The following is a 15,522-nucleotide window of genomic DNA, read 5'->3' on the forward strand; positions in this document are numbered from 1 at the left end:
CAGGTGACTTTCTAGTTATCTTTGTAGTTAATGTGCTCTGTACCAAAAAAAAAAAAAAATCTCTCAGGCTCAACACAATACTGAGCCTCTGCTCCTTGCAAACAACTTGAAGATATGCCTCCTATGTTACCTTTCAGAGTGCTCTTCTGACTCTTCCTAGGAGTAGCTTCTTTGGGGTCCCAGAATACTTTGCATATATATCCCTTATAGAGCATATTCTAATAATCTCTATTATTTGTCCCAACATAATGAGAATTTCCGTCTTTCTTTATAGTTCTAGCACATAATCTATTCTCTGACATACAGCAGATGATGAATGAGTACTGATTTATGAGTAATAAATGAATAAATGAATGAATTCTTGCTTTTCCTACAGAACTCAGAAAAGCACTGTCACAAGTTAAGTGACTTAAAAATAGTGCACCTATATTTTTAAATTGAATACTTTAACTTCTGTTCAGAATAAATGGCATTAGTTCACCTTGTTCAGGTTAAGAGAGAGAGTAGAAAAGTACATCCACAAAGCTTTTCTTTACCTTCCTTTCTAACCTGAAATCAACGTGGACATTATGTAATGCACTCCTGCTACATTCTGTAAAAGTGGAGAATTGTGAACTGCGCCGAAGCAAGAGCAAAACTTTGGTTAAGTGAATTATATAATTAAATTCTGCATCCTAACACTCCATGAATTTATAGGGTCTATTGTGTAATTAGTTTACAAAAGAAAGAGCATTGGAGTTATTTACGACAGATGTTCACCTAACTTAAAACAGGAAGAGTATATTTACTTCTATGTAGTTATTACAATATAATTAAAACCATAAAACCACCTTATCTGAATTTCAGAGCCCAAGCATATTTTTTCTTTTTTTGGCCTTATTGACTACATTACTCTTTACTGATCATGCAAAGATCATAGGAGAGGGCCACAGGTTGGCCACTGTCGGCTTGCCAGATATTTTAGTAAGGTTTTATTTTTTCTTTTGCTCCACTTTTCAGTGGATGATGAGATAAATCTCTGAAAAGTTGTATGTATGTTGGCAGAAACACATGTAGAATATGGCTGATGACAAAAATCATTTTTGTGCCTATGTTCTGGGAGTGGTTGAGAAGGAGAAAGCACATGTTCAATCCGCATGTGCTAAAAGAAGACCTGAGTTTTATGTATGGGTAGTTAGTGTTTAAACCACTGCTGTCATCTTCCAGACAGTGAAGAAGCAGGCATATAACTGTCATCTGATCTTCAGATCGCCTGTATATGATTTTATACACACTTTAAAAATGTGGATGTGGGAGAATTCACAGTGTGACTTTACCTTGTACCCTGCTGGATAGAGATGGTCTTAGGCTGCCCACACTCCATGGTAAATCTGCTGGAGGGAAAGTTCTTGCAGGAAATAGTAGTTGGATTTTCAAAAAAACATGAACTATCTCTTTATTCAAGGCCTGGGGAAATATGCCCAGATGTCAAATGTCTACTTCAATCAATTCAGCTCATTCCACCCATAATCATTTGCTTGTTATAGGAGATTTCCCACTCCTCCATAATGGCTCACTTGGATCAGGGCAGTATTATTCAGGGATTTGACAACATGTGCAAACTCTTTTTGAATTAATTTTCAAAGTCTTTTGTGACTGGTGTCAATTTGGCAACAGTGTTCTTTCATATTCATAGGCTCAAGGTCTAGGGTTTGGGGGTGGTTAATTTTAAGAATTTCCTCTTCAACAACTCCCTTTTGCCTTCCAGAAGACAGACGTACTGCGAGCATCAGAATATTAGAGTTAAAATAAGGAGGGAGACATAGAGTTCGAGGTTATAAGGTTGACTTTTTGACTCTGAAAAGAATTTTTAATAGTAACATAGTTTGAGAGTAAGGCTGAAGCTTAGAATCTGCCTCATTCAAGGTCTCCAAATGGTCACAGAAGGAAACTTTTCACCTGTAAGTGTGGCACTTATTATAGAATGTATCATTTATACTCCAAAAATCACTTTACAACTGTATTATACAAAAAAGATAAATTAGTTTAAATGGAAACAATATTGGCTAAGGTTTTAAAATTTCTTCTAAAAATAATTTATGTATAAAAACTGAACTACAGAAGACAAAAAACATTTCACAACTTAATTTTGCTCACTGTTGCCCTGAACACATCATGAAACATCCTCAAGTCTGCAGCACTGGTTGGGCACATATATAAGAAAGCTAAAGAAAACAACCCTTTCTAAAAAGACTGCGGTTGTAACTAGTGGCCTTGTGAAACTCTGTCACCCAGTGTCCCCACGAGTCTTGCCTTTTTTAGTGGAGCCTATAACTAACTTTAAAACTTGTCAGAATAGAAAGAATGGCCAGCAAGATGGTACATCAGGTAGTGTATCTTTTCCACATTGGCATTTCATTTTATTGACCAGTTCATTTCAGGTACTTTCAGAGAGATCACTTATTTTATGTTGTGATCAGTAAATAACTCTTAAGATCTTCTCCTGTTTTTTAAAAAATGTAATATTTAGGATGAAAAGACTTACACATTTTGTTATGTACCGTATCAGACTAGTATCCAGACATATTTGTGGGAATTTGCGATCCAAGTTTGGGCTCTAAAATTTCACTTCTGTTCTAAATGCATCTTTAACAAACTGATTTATTTAGTACAATTTGTAATTTTCTGTGTTAACAATTATTAAATCCTATCAATTTCACAGTGAAAGGAAGTTATTTCTTAGGTTCCTATTATCAAAGGAAAAAGTAACCATTTTCAATGTCAGTTAACCTTATTTGCAGCATTATTATAAATTCCTTTACTCTCAGGTTTTTCTAACGTATTTTGGCTAACTGCTTTGTGTTTTCCAAGGCAAATGAGAATTTGGTTAGAAGAACTTCCATTAGCATATGATAGTTTTTTAATTTAAAAGACAGGCTTTAAAAAATTTAATTGGGGTAATAGCCATAGGGATACCATTTTGCTGTTATCTTGGTGTTGCCTAAGCAAACATGCACAATTGTTTGCTGGCAAAATGTTGTCTGTAATCATGTAGATTTTACTGTAATGTCTTATTAGTTTTTCATTTTCTTTGATATAATAAGATTCAGGGCCAAACATAGCTCTATGAAATTAAGTTTTATTGTCTTCATGTTTGTTAGGTCAAAATTCCTTTCCTGGGAGGGAGGGAGATGCAAGAGGGAAGAGATATGGGGATATGTGTATATGTATAACTGATTCACTTTGTTATAAAGCAGAAACTAATACACCATTGTAAAGCAATTATACTCCAATAAAGATGTTAAAAAAAAAGTGGATGTATATATATGTATAACTGATTCACTTTGCTGTACACCTGAAACTAACACAACACTGTAAATCAATTATACTCCAATAAAAATTTAAAAAAATTCCTTTCCTTAACATTGCTTAAATATAATTAGGTTTTTGAGGTTTAAATTCCTTTCTTTAATAGGAATGGTAATGGAGTTTATGTTTTTCCAAATAAAAGATATAGCAGTGGTGATGATCCACACTTAAAACCATCCAAATTAATTACAGATTTTGCTAATAACTCCTATTTTCTTTAACAGTAAACCTATATTTTAATTGAAACTCTGAAGTTTACAGATAAAATATTTGTCATATGAAATACATGTGAAGGGCTCTGGTTTCTAAACATTGATATTGCTAGACTGGTTATAGATGAAAAGCCTAGTTTCTATTTCTGATCTTTCTTACTGGTTTGGTTTCCCTGATTTCTCACTGTCATCATATTTCTATAGGATATTTAATCTATAGTGAACATACTGAAGATAGATTTGGGTCAGTGGCAATCTTGATTTCTAGGAAAGGCTTGTTTGTATTAAGAAATGGTGTGCTTACATGCTAAAGTCACACAGTTAAAAAAAATATTTTAAAAAGTATTTACTTAATTAAATGTTTTTTATGCTCTTACAATGGGCTAGGCACTGCCTAGGTGATAGGGATACATGGATAAATTTTTTAAAGTTTTCTGACTTTAAGGAAAGCACAGTGTGACACAGACATGTAAAACACAAATTGCAATACCCAAGCATGAAGGGATGCAATAGATACATAAATTTTCCTTTTTTTGTGGTAAAACTGATTGGATATTGATAATATTATGTGAGCCAGCCAAATACAAAATAATGAAACAACACAGAAGAAGGTGAGAGAAAGTAGCATGAGGAAATTGATGAAGTTTCAGAGAGAATGTATTATTATTATGATAATTATTTTTTAACATCTTTATTGGAGTATAATTGCTTTATAATGGTGTGTTAGTTTCTGCTTTATAACAAAGTGAATCAGCTATATATATACATATATCCCCATATCTCCTCCCTCTTGCGTCTCCTTCCCATCCTCCCTATCCCACCACTCTAGGTGATCACAAAGCACTGAGCTGACCTTCCTGTGCTATGTGGTTGCTTCCCACTAGCTATCTATTTTACATTTGGTAGTATATATAAGTCCATGCCACTCTCTCAGTTCGTCCCAGCTTACCCTTCCCCCTCCCCATGTCCTCAAGTCCATTCTCTACGTCTGTGTCTTTATTCCTGTCCTGCTCCTAGGTTCTTCAGAACCTTTTTTTTTAGATTCCATATATATGTGTTAGCATATGGTATTTGTTTTTCTCTTTCTGACTTACTTCACTCTGTATGACAGACTCTAGGTCCATCCACCTCACTACAAATAACTCAGTTTCATTTCCTTTTATGGCTGAGTAATATTCCGTTGTATATATGTTCCACATCTTTATCCATTCATCTGCTGATGGACACTTAGGTGGCTTCCATGTCCTGGCTATTGTAAATAGAGCTGCAATGAACATTGTGGTACATGACTCTTTTTGAATTATGGTATTCTTGGGGTATATGCCCAGTAGAGCGATTGCTGGGTCGTATGGTAGTTCTATTTTTAGTTTTTTAAGGAACCGTCATACTGTTCTCCATAGTGGCTGTATCAATTTACGTTCCCACCAACAGTGCAAGAGGGGTCCCTTTTCTCCACACCCACTTCGGCATTTATTGTCTGTAGATTTTTTGATGATGGCCATTCTGACTGGTGTTAGGTGATACCCCATTGTAGTTTTGATTTGCATTCTTCTAATGATTAGTAACGTTGAGCATCCTTTCATGTGTTTGTTGGCAATCTGTATATCTCCTTTGGAGAAATGTCTCTTTAGGTCTTCTGCCCACTTTTGGATTGGGTTGTTTGTTTTTTTTAATATTGAGCTGCAAGAGCTGCTTGGGAATTTTGGAGATTAATCCTTTGTCAGTTGCTTCATTTGCAAATATTTTCTCCCATTCTGAGGGTTGTCTTTTGGTCTTGTTTATGTTTTCCTTTGCTGTGCAAAAGCTTTTAAGTTTCATTAGGTCCCATTTGTTTATTTTTGTTTTTATTTCTATTTCTCTTGGAGGTGGGTCAGAAAGGGTCTTGCTGTGATTTATGTCATAGAATGTTCTGCCTATGTTTTCCTCTTAGAGTTCGATAGTGTCTGGCCTTACATTTATGTCTTTAATCCATTTTGAGTTTATTTTTCTGTATGGTGTTAGGGAGTGTTCTAATTTCATTCTTTTACATGTAGCTGTCCAGTTTTCCCAGCACCACTTATTGAAGAGGCTGTCTTTTCTCCATTGTATATTCTTGCCTCCTTTATCAAAAATAAGGTGACCATATGTGCATGGGTTTATCTCTGGCCTTTCTATCCTGTTCCATTGACCTATATTTCTGTTTTTGTGCCAGTACCATATTATCTTGATTACTGTAGCTTTGTAGTGTAGTCTGAAGTCCAGGAGCCTGATTCCTCCAGCTCCGTTTTTCTTTCTCAAGATTGCTTTGGCTATTCGGGGTCGTTTGTGTTTCCATACAAATTGTGAAATCTTTTGTGCTAGTTTTGTGAAAAATGCCATTGGTAGTTTGATAGGGATTGCATTGAATCTGTAGATTGCTTTGGGTAGTAGAGTCATTTTCACACTGTTGATTCTTCCAATCCAAGATCATGGTATATCTTTCCATCTGTTTGCATCTTCTTTAATTTCTTTCATCAATGTCTTATAGTTTTCTGCATACAGGTCTTTTGTCTCCTTAGGCAGGTTTATTCCTAGATATTTTATTCTTTTTGTTGCAGTGGTAAATGGGAGTGTTTCCTTGATTTCTCTTTCAGATTTTTCATCATTAGTGTATAGGAATGCAAGAGATTTCTGTGCATTAATTTTGTATCCTGGTACTTTACCAAATTCATTGATTAGCTCTAGTAGTTTTCTGGTAGCATCTTTGGAATTCTCTGTGTATAGTATCATGTCATCTGCAAACAGTGACAGCTTTACTTCTTTTCTGATTTGGATTCCTTTTATTTTTTTCTTCTCTGATTGATCTGGCTAAAACTTCCAAAACTATGTTGAATAATTGTGGTAAGAGTGGACAACCTTGTCTTGTTCCTGAGAGAATGTATTATTCAAGCAGTTATCTGTGTGACACTTTTTCGACTGTTCTCAACTAGTCTGTTCTTATAGAAGTACCAGTTTACTCTAGTAATTGTACTTTTATGTTTTAAACCTGCTAAAGAAAATTCATCAAATCTCTTTTTAAAATAAAAGATTCATGGTTAGTCGTGTTTAATATTCTTTCAGAAGAATTTTAGAGTTATTTTGTCAAGTTCAGCCTCTTCCTATTCCCTGAATATTGAGATTTTGTTTAGAATAGACTGTTATAATTTTGTTTATTTAAAAAAGTCACCTCTTTTATTCAGTACTCCATTTAGGAACACTGCATATTTCCCTTCTTAAAAGTTTTGTAGAATTTTTTTGTTTCTCTCACTAAGTAGGCCTATTTCTAACTATTTTATACACTTGGTTTCCCATAGCCCGTTTGGTCCTGTTCAAAACGTCTATAAGACATTTGGTCCAAAAGACATGTGGTCCACACCAAAAGGTCCTTGAAATTTGGTTCTTTCTAAGATGTCCATGAGCATATTTTGTCCATGCCAAATGGTTTTAGACAGGACCAAATATCAAGGACCTTATGGTGTGGGCCAAATGTCTTCATGGATGTTCTGGGCAGGACCAAATGGTCCTGCAAATATCAAGGACCTTTTGGTGTGGACGAATTGTCTTAGGGACCAAATTTCTTATGGTTGTTTTGTATAGGAGCGAATATCAAGGACCTTTTGGTATGGACCAAATGTATGCTAACCGTTTGGTTTAAAGTATAAAATGAGTCCTTTCCCATATATTATCTGTTGTCATTGCTGATAAATATACTTGCATTTTTTTCAAGGTATTTATGTTACATTCAGCCATTTTGTTGAGTCTGTTACTGATTGTAATAGATTTTGAGCAGATTTTCCTTGCCTTTCTAGGATACAAATACATTAATTTCAGATAATGATAAACATTTATCCTTTATTTTAATATTTACACCTCATGTGTGTCTAGTGTTTTATTACATTGGCCATATATCCCAGACCAATAGTAAATAAATTATTTCTTAAAAATTTTTTCAAGGATCTGGCATTAGGGAGTTTGTTATGTTATCTGGAAAGGGTCTAGAATACAGATATTCTGTTTCTAATTAAATATGATTTGATTAAACTGAAACTGAGGATACGTTCTTTCCATATCTCATGTGAATATGTGATTATTTCTTATTTATTAGGCTATGAGCTGAGGGAGTACCAACAGATGAGGGCCAATAATTGTTTTATATAAAAACTTTGACTTAACTTAAGAATATTTTTAAATAAAAGATTTACTTATATGACTCAGTATGGATAATAAAAACATTTTGCATCTACACATCTTTTCCAAATTTAAAGGAGCTTTCCTACACACAGCCTCACTTAATTGCCAGAACAATTCTGACGAATAGGAAGAATGTTATGTTTATTACATAGATGAAACTCAAGTTCAGGGGGGTTAGCGACGGAAAAAGACTGTATAACTTATTTGGACATTTCAATTCCAATTTAATTATTCCATCACGTGGCTGAAGTCATGTGGCCACAGGTGATAGCCCTTAGAAAAATTGCAGTCTTTTATCAATCCTTAATCAATTTTCCTTCTATACATTTTGTTAAGTAAACTTAATGTTTGAAATAGGTTACAGATCTTTAAGGCATACGTATATCAGGTATATTTAGTTGTCAAACGCTTATCGAGCCCTTAAATTTTGCCATGTCCTAGAGGCATAGAGAAGCATTAGACTTCTAATGGCCTTAGAACTCATAGTCTAATGAAGAAGTCAGACATGTAAAGAAATGATTATAGTAAAATTAGGTAAGTGGAAAAAGGAATTTGGGAAAGACTATACCTAGAGACTCAGAAAGACTTCAGAGAGGAGTTGACTTTTAACACAGTCTTGAAGGAGCAATAAGAAGTTTCCATATGGAGAAAAAAGGGAGAGGCACATTATTGAAATGTGAAATAGATTGTGAGTCAGTGTGCAGAAATGACTATAGACCAGGGAGAGCTATTGTCAATTATGGAAGGATTCAAATTCTTCAGGCCTTTTATATGTAGTTAATAAGCTTGAATTTTATCCTGATACTGATAGCAAGTCAAGAAAGTTTTTGAATAAGGAAAACACAGGATCTCTTTTGCATGTGTGAAAGATAACCATGGTATGAGTTACATATTGGGTGGGTGAGAGTGATGTGGAGAGAAGACAGAGCTCTTAGGAGATTGCTGCAATAAACCCTAAGCAGAGACAATGAGATTTTGAACATATAGTAGGGAAAGCATATTTAGACTACATTTGTAACGTAAAATTGTGATTTATGGATACAGAAGAGAATGAAGGTTATGCTGATGTTTCCAGCCATTGGGTAGGTGGTTTTGTCCTTAACTGAGCTACGAAAAAGGTGAATTCTTGGTGTTAGCAAAGCCAGGAAATAAACAAAGAGTAAGTGATTTGTAGCAAAAAAATAAGGTCTTCATTCTGTGACAGAGTTTGAAGAGAAGCTTAATAGAGAGTTGGAAATATGTTTAGAATTCAGTAAACCTGGGCTGGGGATACAGAAACTATAATAATGGTGAGCAAATACATAAAAAGGAAACCAAGCGTGGAATCCTTGCTAACACAGATAGCAAAAAGGAAAATGAAGAATGAAGAGCAAAAAAAAAGGTACTGAGAAAGAATGGATTAAGAAATAGGAAGGAAAAAGGAGAGAGTGGAGCCATTGTAACCACAGGAGGAGAGAGTTTCAAGAAGGGAGACATTTGGTACAATTCAACATTTATTTCTGGTAAAAAATGTCTTAGCAAACTTGGAAGTAAAGATTAGAATGAAGCTTTTGTAACATAATAATGATATCTGTATCAAACCAAGAGTGACCAGAATTCATGCTCAAGAAAATATTTGAGTTAATCCTCTAAATCATTAATCATAGGAAGGTGCCTCATGTGCTGAATTATCTAAAAACAACTTGGCAGCTACCCCAACTCCCTTCTGAGGTCACTTTTGCACATTGCCAAGAAGTCAGGAACTACAAATCCCTGAACACCTTTTCCACATGGGTCTGCATTAGAAAACGCAAATGGGAAGCACTCAGGTGAGATTTGGAGGGTAGAAAGTAAGGAAAGACTATTTTTCCTTGGAGGAAATTGCAATCACAGACATATAAAAAGAAAAAAATGTCAATAAATGTTTTTGGATGAAAAGACAATATCATAAAGACATAAAATCTTCAGGATAGAACTTATGTAAAAAAATTTCTTAGGTATATTTGGAGGTGAGGGAAAGATAATTTTATAAAGTGAAGCTAATGTGGAAAAATAAATTGGTAAAAGTAGTCAACAAAGAATAAGAAGAAAAATGAGAGAAAACTCACTGTATGAGATCACAATGAATACTTAGAGAATTACTTATTGTTTTACAACAGGGTAGTATTTGTCAAAAAATGGAATATAATAAAGTGCTCTCAAACAGACTCAGATATACTTAATGGATTATAATGTTAAAGTGGTGGAATTCCAAATTAGTGGAGCAGGGATAATTATTCTCTAGATAGTGTTGGGGTAGTTTGGACACCAAATAAAATTAGGTGAAATCTTTCCTTCAGAGCATATACCAAAATAATTGGACATGAATTTAAGACTGAATATGAAACACAAAACAATAAAATGATGGGAAGATAATCTAAATTCTTAAAAATATTGGAGGTAGAAGGCCCTTCTAGGCATAAAAGCAAAAAATAACAGCTATTGTTTATTTAGCAATTTTTTTGTTCCAAACATTGTGTCAAGTTATCCACATGTAAAACTTATTTAATCCTCACAAGAATCCTACAGAATAATAGTAGTAGTTGTAATATTAGTACTGTAAACAAAATGAAACTTTACATGACAACCAGTGGATAATTTGTAATATATGTGGAAAAGGGATAATATCTTTAATAAATAAACAGCACTTTCAAGTTAGTGAGAAGTAAATGAACTCATCATTAGGAAAATGGGCAAAGAATATAAACCGACAGTTCTAAAAAGTAGAAATTCAAGTGACCAATGATCACACAGAAACCTGTTCAATTGCACATGGTAGAACCTGTTTTGGTTGTCTTCATTCCTTTCATTGAACTCTCCTAAGAGTTCCCTCCCAAATGCCCTTGCAGCAGAGTTTGAACAATGTATAGTCAACTGGACCAGTAATGGGTGGGTATCTATCTAAACTGATCAAGGTCCTTCATCCACTAATTTACATTTAGGATATTTAGAAGTGCTTACCTAAAACTTTCAGAATAGCTTCAGAATAGAGCTTCAATAAGTAATCAGTGTTATACATTAGAATATGTTTAAAATGGAAGTAATGGAAAATTACCTTAAATGTTTAAAAATAGGTCATTTGTTAAAAAAATTATGGTATATGATTATGATATAATAGAATTCTATGAAGTCTTTAAAACCCCTATTTTGGAATAGGGACCAAAACTCCAATGCCTCTGTGGATCAGGCAGGATATATATATATGAATGGAATAATTTTAGTACAAGCATATATGCATATATTCAGTGAGCTGTGGGGACCATGGTCAGCTAGAATGTTCATGTCCTTATCTAGAGGGCAAGTGACTATTCAGTTCCAGCCGTTTTTGCCTACCAAGGATGCAGACTGACTATTGCCTGATCTTTTGGTTTTCCAAGAAATGAAAATTTCTTAATTTTAAATGTGAAAATTTCTAAATTTAAATTATTAGCTCAATTTAAAAATAAGAGATTTTTGGCAAACAAATCCAAATGGTATGCTAAATTCATCAGAGGTCAATAGTTTGCAATTTCTGTTTAGAAAAATGTTCACTTCCCTAGTTGTGTGTTCATTATGCTTACTATTTGTTCTTAAGTTTGAGAAATCTGGTTAAAATAGGTATCAGGAGGGAGTTCTCCTAAAATCAGAAATAAGGCCAGCATGTCTGTTCACTCTACTGTTCTGAAGATTCTAGAAAAGTAATATCCAAAACTAAAGCAATAAGTAAAGAGAAACATAAATAAGCAATAAATATTGAGAGTATTCTTAGTTTTTACAGATGTTGTAACCCAGCAATTCCAGTTTTAAGAGTTATTCTTGAGGATATAGTGGGTAATTTGCAAAAAAGTGTGTTAATTCAGCTATATTTAACTAGAAGAAGTAGAAACAATCTAAGTATATAACCATGATTCGTGGGTTGAACAAATTTGGCACGTTCCTACATGAGATTTGCTACATTAAAATATAGATGTGTGTGCATATATTTCAAAAGGAATAAATATAACATTTTAAAGTAAAATTCTTTAAAAATAGAATACACATTGAGCTTTTAAATTGCTTTTCTCTAGTGGTGGGATTTGATTTTTCTGATTTATTTCTTACAGTGAGCACATATTCTCCGTATAGTCAAACGCTAACACTTTACATTTTATTTTTAAATCACAAGTTTTATTAATTTAATAGAGTATAGATTTAACGAAATAGATTTGATTTTACTGAAGAATGAGTCTCCCACCTATTTAGTAAGCCATAATAAATCAAACCACTAAGAAATTTTTTGAGGAAAGGGTGCTCAATAGTGTCAAATAACCCAGAGAAGTCAGGAAAGATAACTACTGAGGAGTGTTTGTGGTTTGGTCATTAGCAGGTCATTCATTATGACCCTTACAACTCTGTATTAAAAAGGGGGGATTTGTTTCGTTTATAAAATCAAAGAGATGTCATTTTGCCCTTGTCCAAAGAAACTTGTTCAGTTTTCATGTTGCTTGACAACGTGAAGAAAAGGTGCTAGGAATTGTTTATGTCGGTTAGCCTAAATTATATGTAAGAAGCATCTAATCAAACTTTGAAAGCATTTATTATATACAGTCATTTTATAGGAAATATTGTCCATAAATTAGTAATAATGATCACAAAGCATGTTAAAATTAAATATCTTAAAATACTCACTAATGCATTCCTTCATGTATTCATTCAACAAATATTAAATAGCTGCTATGTTCCAGGTGTTGTTTAGGTGTTGTGGATATTATGTACTCCTGCAGCCTATATTCTAGTAGGGGAAGACAGACAATAAACAAAAGAGTAAAACATATAGTCAGGCTAATGGTGATAGTGCTCTCAGGAAAAATAAATCCTAGGAGGGCAAGCTGTTCAGGGATGGGGCTGGGGTTGAACTGTTAAACAGGGCAGTCCTGGTCTATCACACTGAAAAGGGGCCTTTGTACAAAGCCTTCACAGAAGTAAGGGAATGAGTTATCCTGAATCTGCAGGAAGAGCGATACTGGAGAACAGCAAGGGCCGACCTTTGTGAAGATTCTAGCTTTCCTCTTGATGCCACAGGAAGTCACTGGAGGATTTTAAGCAGAATAGTAGTTGACACCTCTGACTAAGGTTTGAAAAGCCTCACTCATACTGCCCTGTGAAGAACAGAGTTTACAGAAGCATGCCGGTCACCTTTCCTTGCCCCTCCATATCCATTCTCTGCCCTTCCCTGCCCTGTGTCCCTAGGGCTGCCTTGCCTTCTGCTTCCAAATGTATGTGTGCAGAGGGAGGTGTTTGCAGTAGATCTGTGAGAGGGTGAGAGAGGTTTGGGTATTTTTCTCTTCGGCTGCCCTCCCTGCCAAGTAATGGTTTTTGGTAGTATCTATTTTAGCCACTGCTCATGTGATTTAAAATGTTAAGTAACTATCATAGGTTTGTAAAGACTTAATGATGTTTAATGTTCGGTTATATGTAGGTCCAGTATCTCTTGGTATTACTTGTAATCAAAATTTTAAGTATACTTTTTAAAAGCTGCCCCTCAATCCATTTCTTCTTTTATAAAGCTGCATGCCAGTGGCCATGGGACAGGTCCTATTTCTGCTGAAGTTTCTTTGGTTAGATATCTTCTTGATCATACCTTTAATGGTAGCAGAGGAAAGCCAGTCCGCTGCCCTTGCCATTTTGGGAGGTCTGCACAGCAGTACGCCGTGGCACTCCACCCACGTTTTTACCCATAAGAAAAATATACACAAATAATAAGAAACAGCTGCTGCTTTCCTACACTGGGGCAGTGACAAATTTAGCCCATAACTCCTGCTCATGGACCTTGTGTTCCACACTAAAACTCGGGAAAAAACTGTGTTGGTGGGTCCAGTTGAGTATGTTCATTTCCCTTTTTACTATAGGGGAAAAGCAGTATTTTCCCTCTTTGGGCAAATTTCTCTTGCGGCTTGAATTTACTGGTGGCCTTTAAAAAAGACCAGTTCCACAGTTAACATTTCTTCTCCCCATCTGGGCTCAGTTATCATCCAGGTTCATTTTTTTTTTTTTTTTTTTCAAATTGGTTTTCTCATTCTTGGTCTGCGGCTGACTTCCCTTTGGGAGGCTGGCAATACCGCCCAGTAACTGGAATGAGTGCCTGATTAAAGATTGCAGCTAATGACGTTTGGGATGGACATGATGTTGTTATGCTTTCATGTCTCTCTTTTTTTTCTTCTAATAGTTTCTTATTAGTTAAAACCTTAACTAATGCATGTGAGTTTCTTGGAAATGTTAAAACATTTCTTTTTATCTACTATACTTTAATGCCAGATTGTGTGTAGCCTAGTGACCCAGAAAAGCCATTTACTGATATATTGTGTGTAGTTTAGCCAAACTGGTTTGATTACATTGCTGGGTATGATTTAGGCCCATGGAAGAGTCAACCAGCAATTTGATTGAAGCCACACTCTGCCTTGTCATCCAAAGATCAGAACAGAAGCCTTAATTAGCCTGGTTGATTAAGCAAAAGTCTAGTTTTTTTTTCTTTTTTGGTTACCTGGAAGACTGTATATCACAGGAGTCAATATGGACTTGAACATTGTTTTTTTTTTAAAAAAAAGAATAACAATCACAGGGACATAGCTACATCTTCTTTTCTATTTTTTAAATTAGCTTTATAATGACACAGCATACATTTTTGATCCAGTGGTAGAGACTGCTCCTAAATTATTTTGGAGGTCAAAATGAATCTTCCTTTGAGTCATGTTCTATTCACTCCTAGCTACTTTAGGCACCCATTTTGGAAGAGGGTTTGTAATTTTTATCCTTGGCTGGGGCATTGGAAGGCATCTTTCAGAGATTAAAAAGGGGACTTGACTAAATTGGAGTTCATGTTATTGATATCTTTGGGAGAAAATCTTTTCTACTAACATCTATTTGCCAAAGAGTTGAAGTGATAGTCTAGATTATGAAAATGTCTTTTAACAAAATAATTAGAGAAATGCTATTCATTTTACAGTTGGAAGACATGGAATAGAGAAACTTTTAGAGGAATTACTCTACTGTATACCACTTCCTCCTACTCTTACTGGATTGGCTTTATCTCCTTGGGCTCCCTAGGAGTAACCTCTGCCAGCTCAGTACTAACAACTCTTTTTAAACTTTCCTGTTCATATCTTCATTGGAGACATTGCTGAAGTGTGATCTTTTTCTTCACTGCTTATTAAGAAAATAACCAGATTATTTTTCACACAATGTGGAATAGGAGAAATTGTACTGTTACCTTTTAGTTGGTCCTTTATTCTGATGTCTTAATTCTAACTAAAGTCTTTATTTTTGTTAAAAGAAGAATCTTTTCTATTTGCAGGGACTTACTGAGCTTCTTTCCTTGGACTTTTTGTTTGATTTGGTTTGTTTTTTGATTAGAAGAGAGAATAAGAAGAGGGGAAATATGATCATCTCTGTGTTAACTTTTTCCTGACAATGTCCATGTTTTGATAGATGAACCCCAGAATAGTCTAAAAGATAACATATCTGGTTTGTGCTCTCACAGAAAGGAAAAAAAAAGAAGGAAATGTCAGATGTGTTAGAATATATTCTACAAATTTTGTGGGTATTATCTTTAATGCCATGTTATTAAATTATTAGGATGTATTGGGATGTAGTACAAATAGCCCTGGACTTGAAATCCAGAAGACCTGTGTTGTGGTCCTAGTTTTGCTATGCATAACCTAGGCTAATCATCTTGCCTCTTTGCAAATTAAAATGACAGCAGAAAAGATGAGTTACTCTCCCAAAGAGATTACTAAAATCT

Source organism: Lagenorhynchus albirostris, chromosome 3, assembly GCF_949774975.1.
Source record: "Lagenorhynchus albirostris chromosome 3, mLagAlb1.1, whole genome shotgun sequence".
Classification (NCBI taxonomy): Eukaryota; Metazoa; Chordata; class Mammalia; order Artiodactyla; family Delphinidae; genus Lagenorhynchus; species Lagenorhynchus albirostris.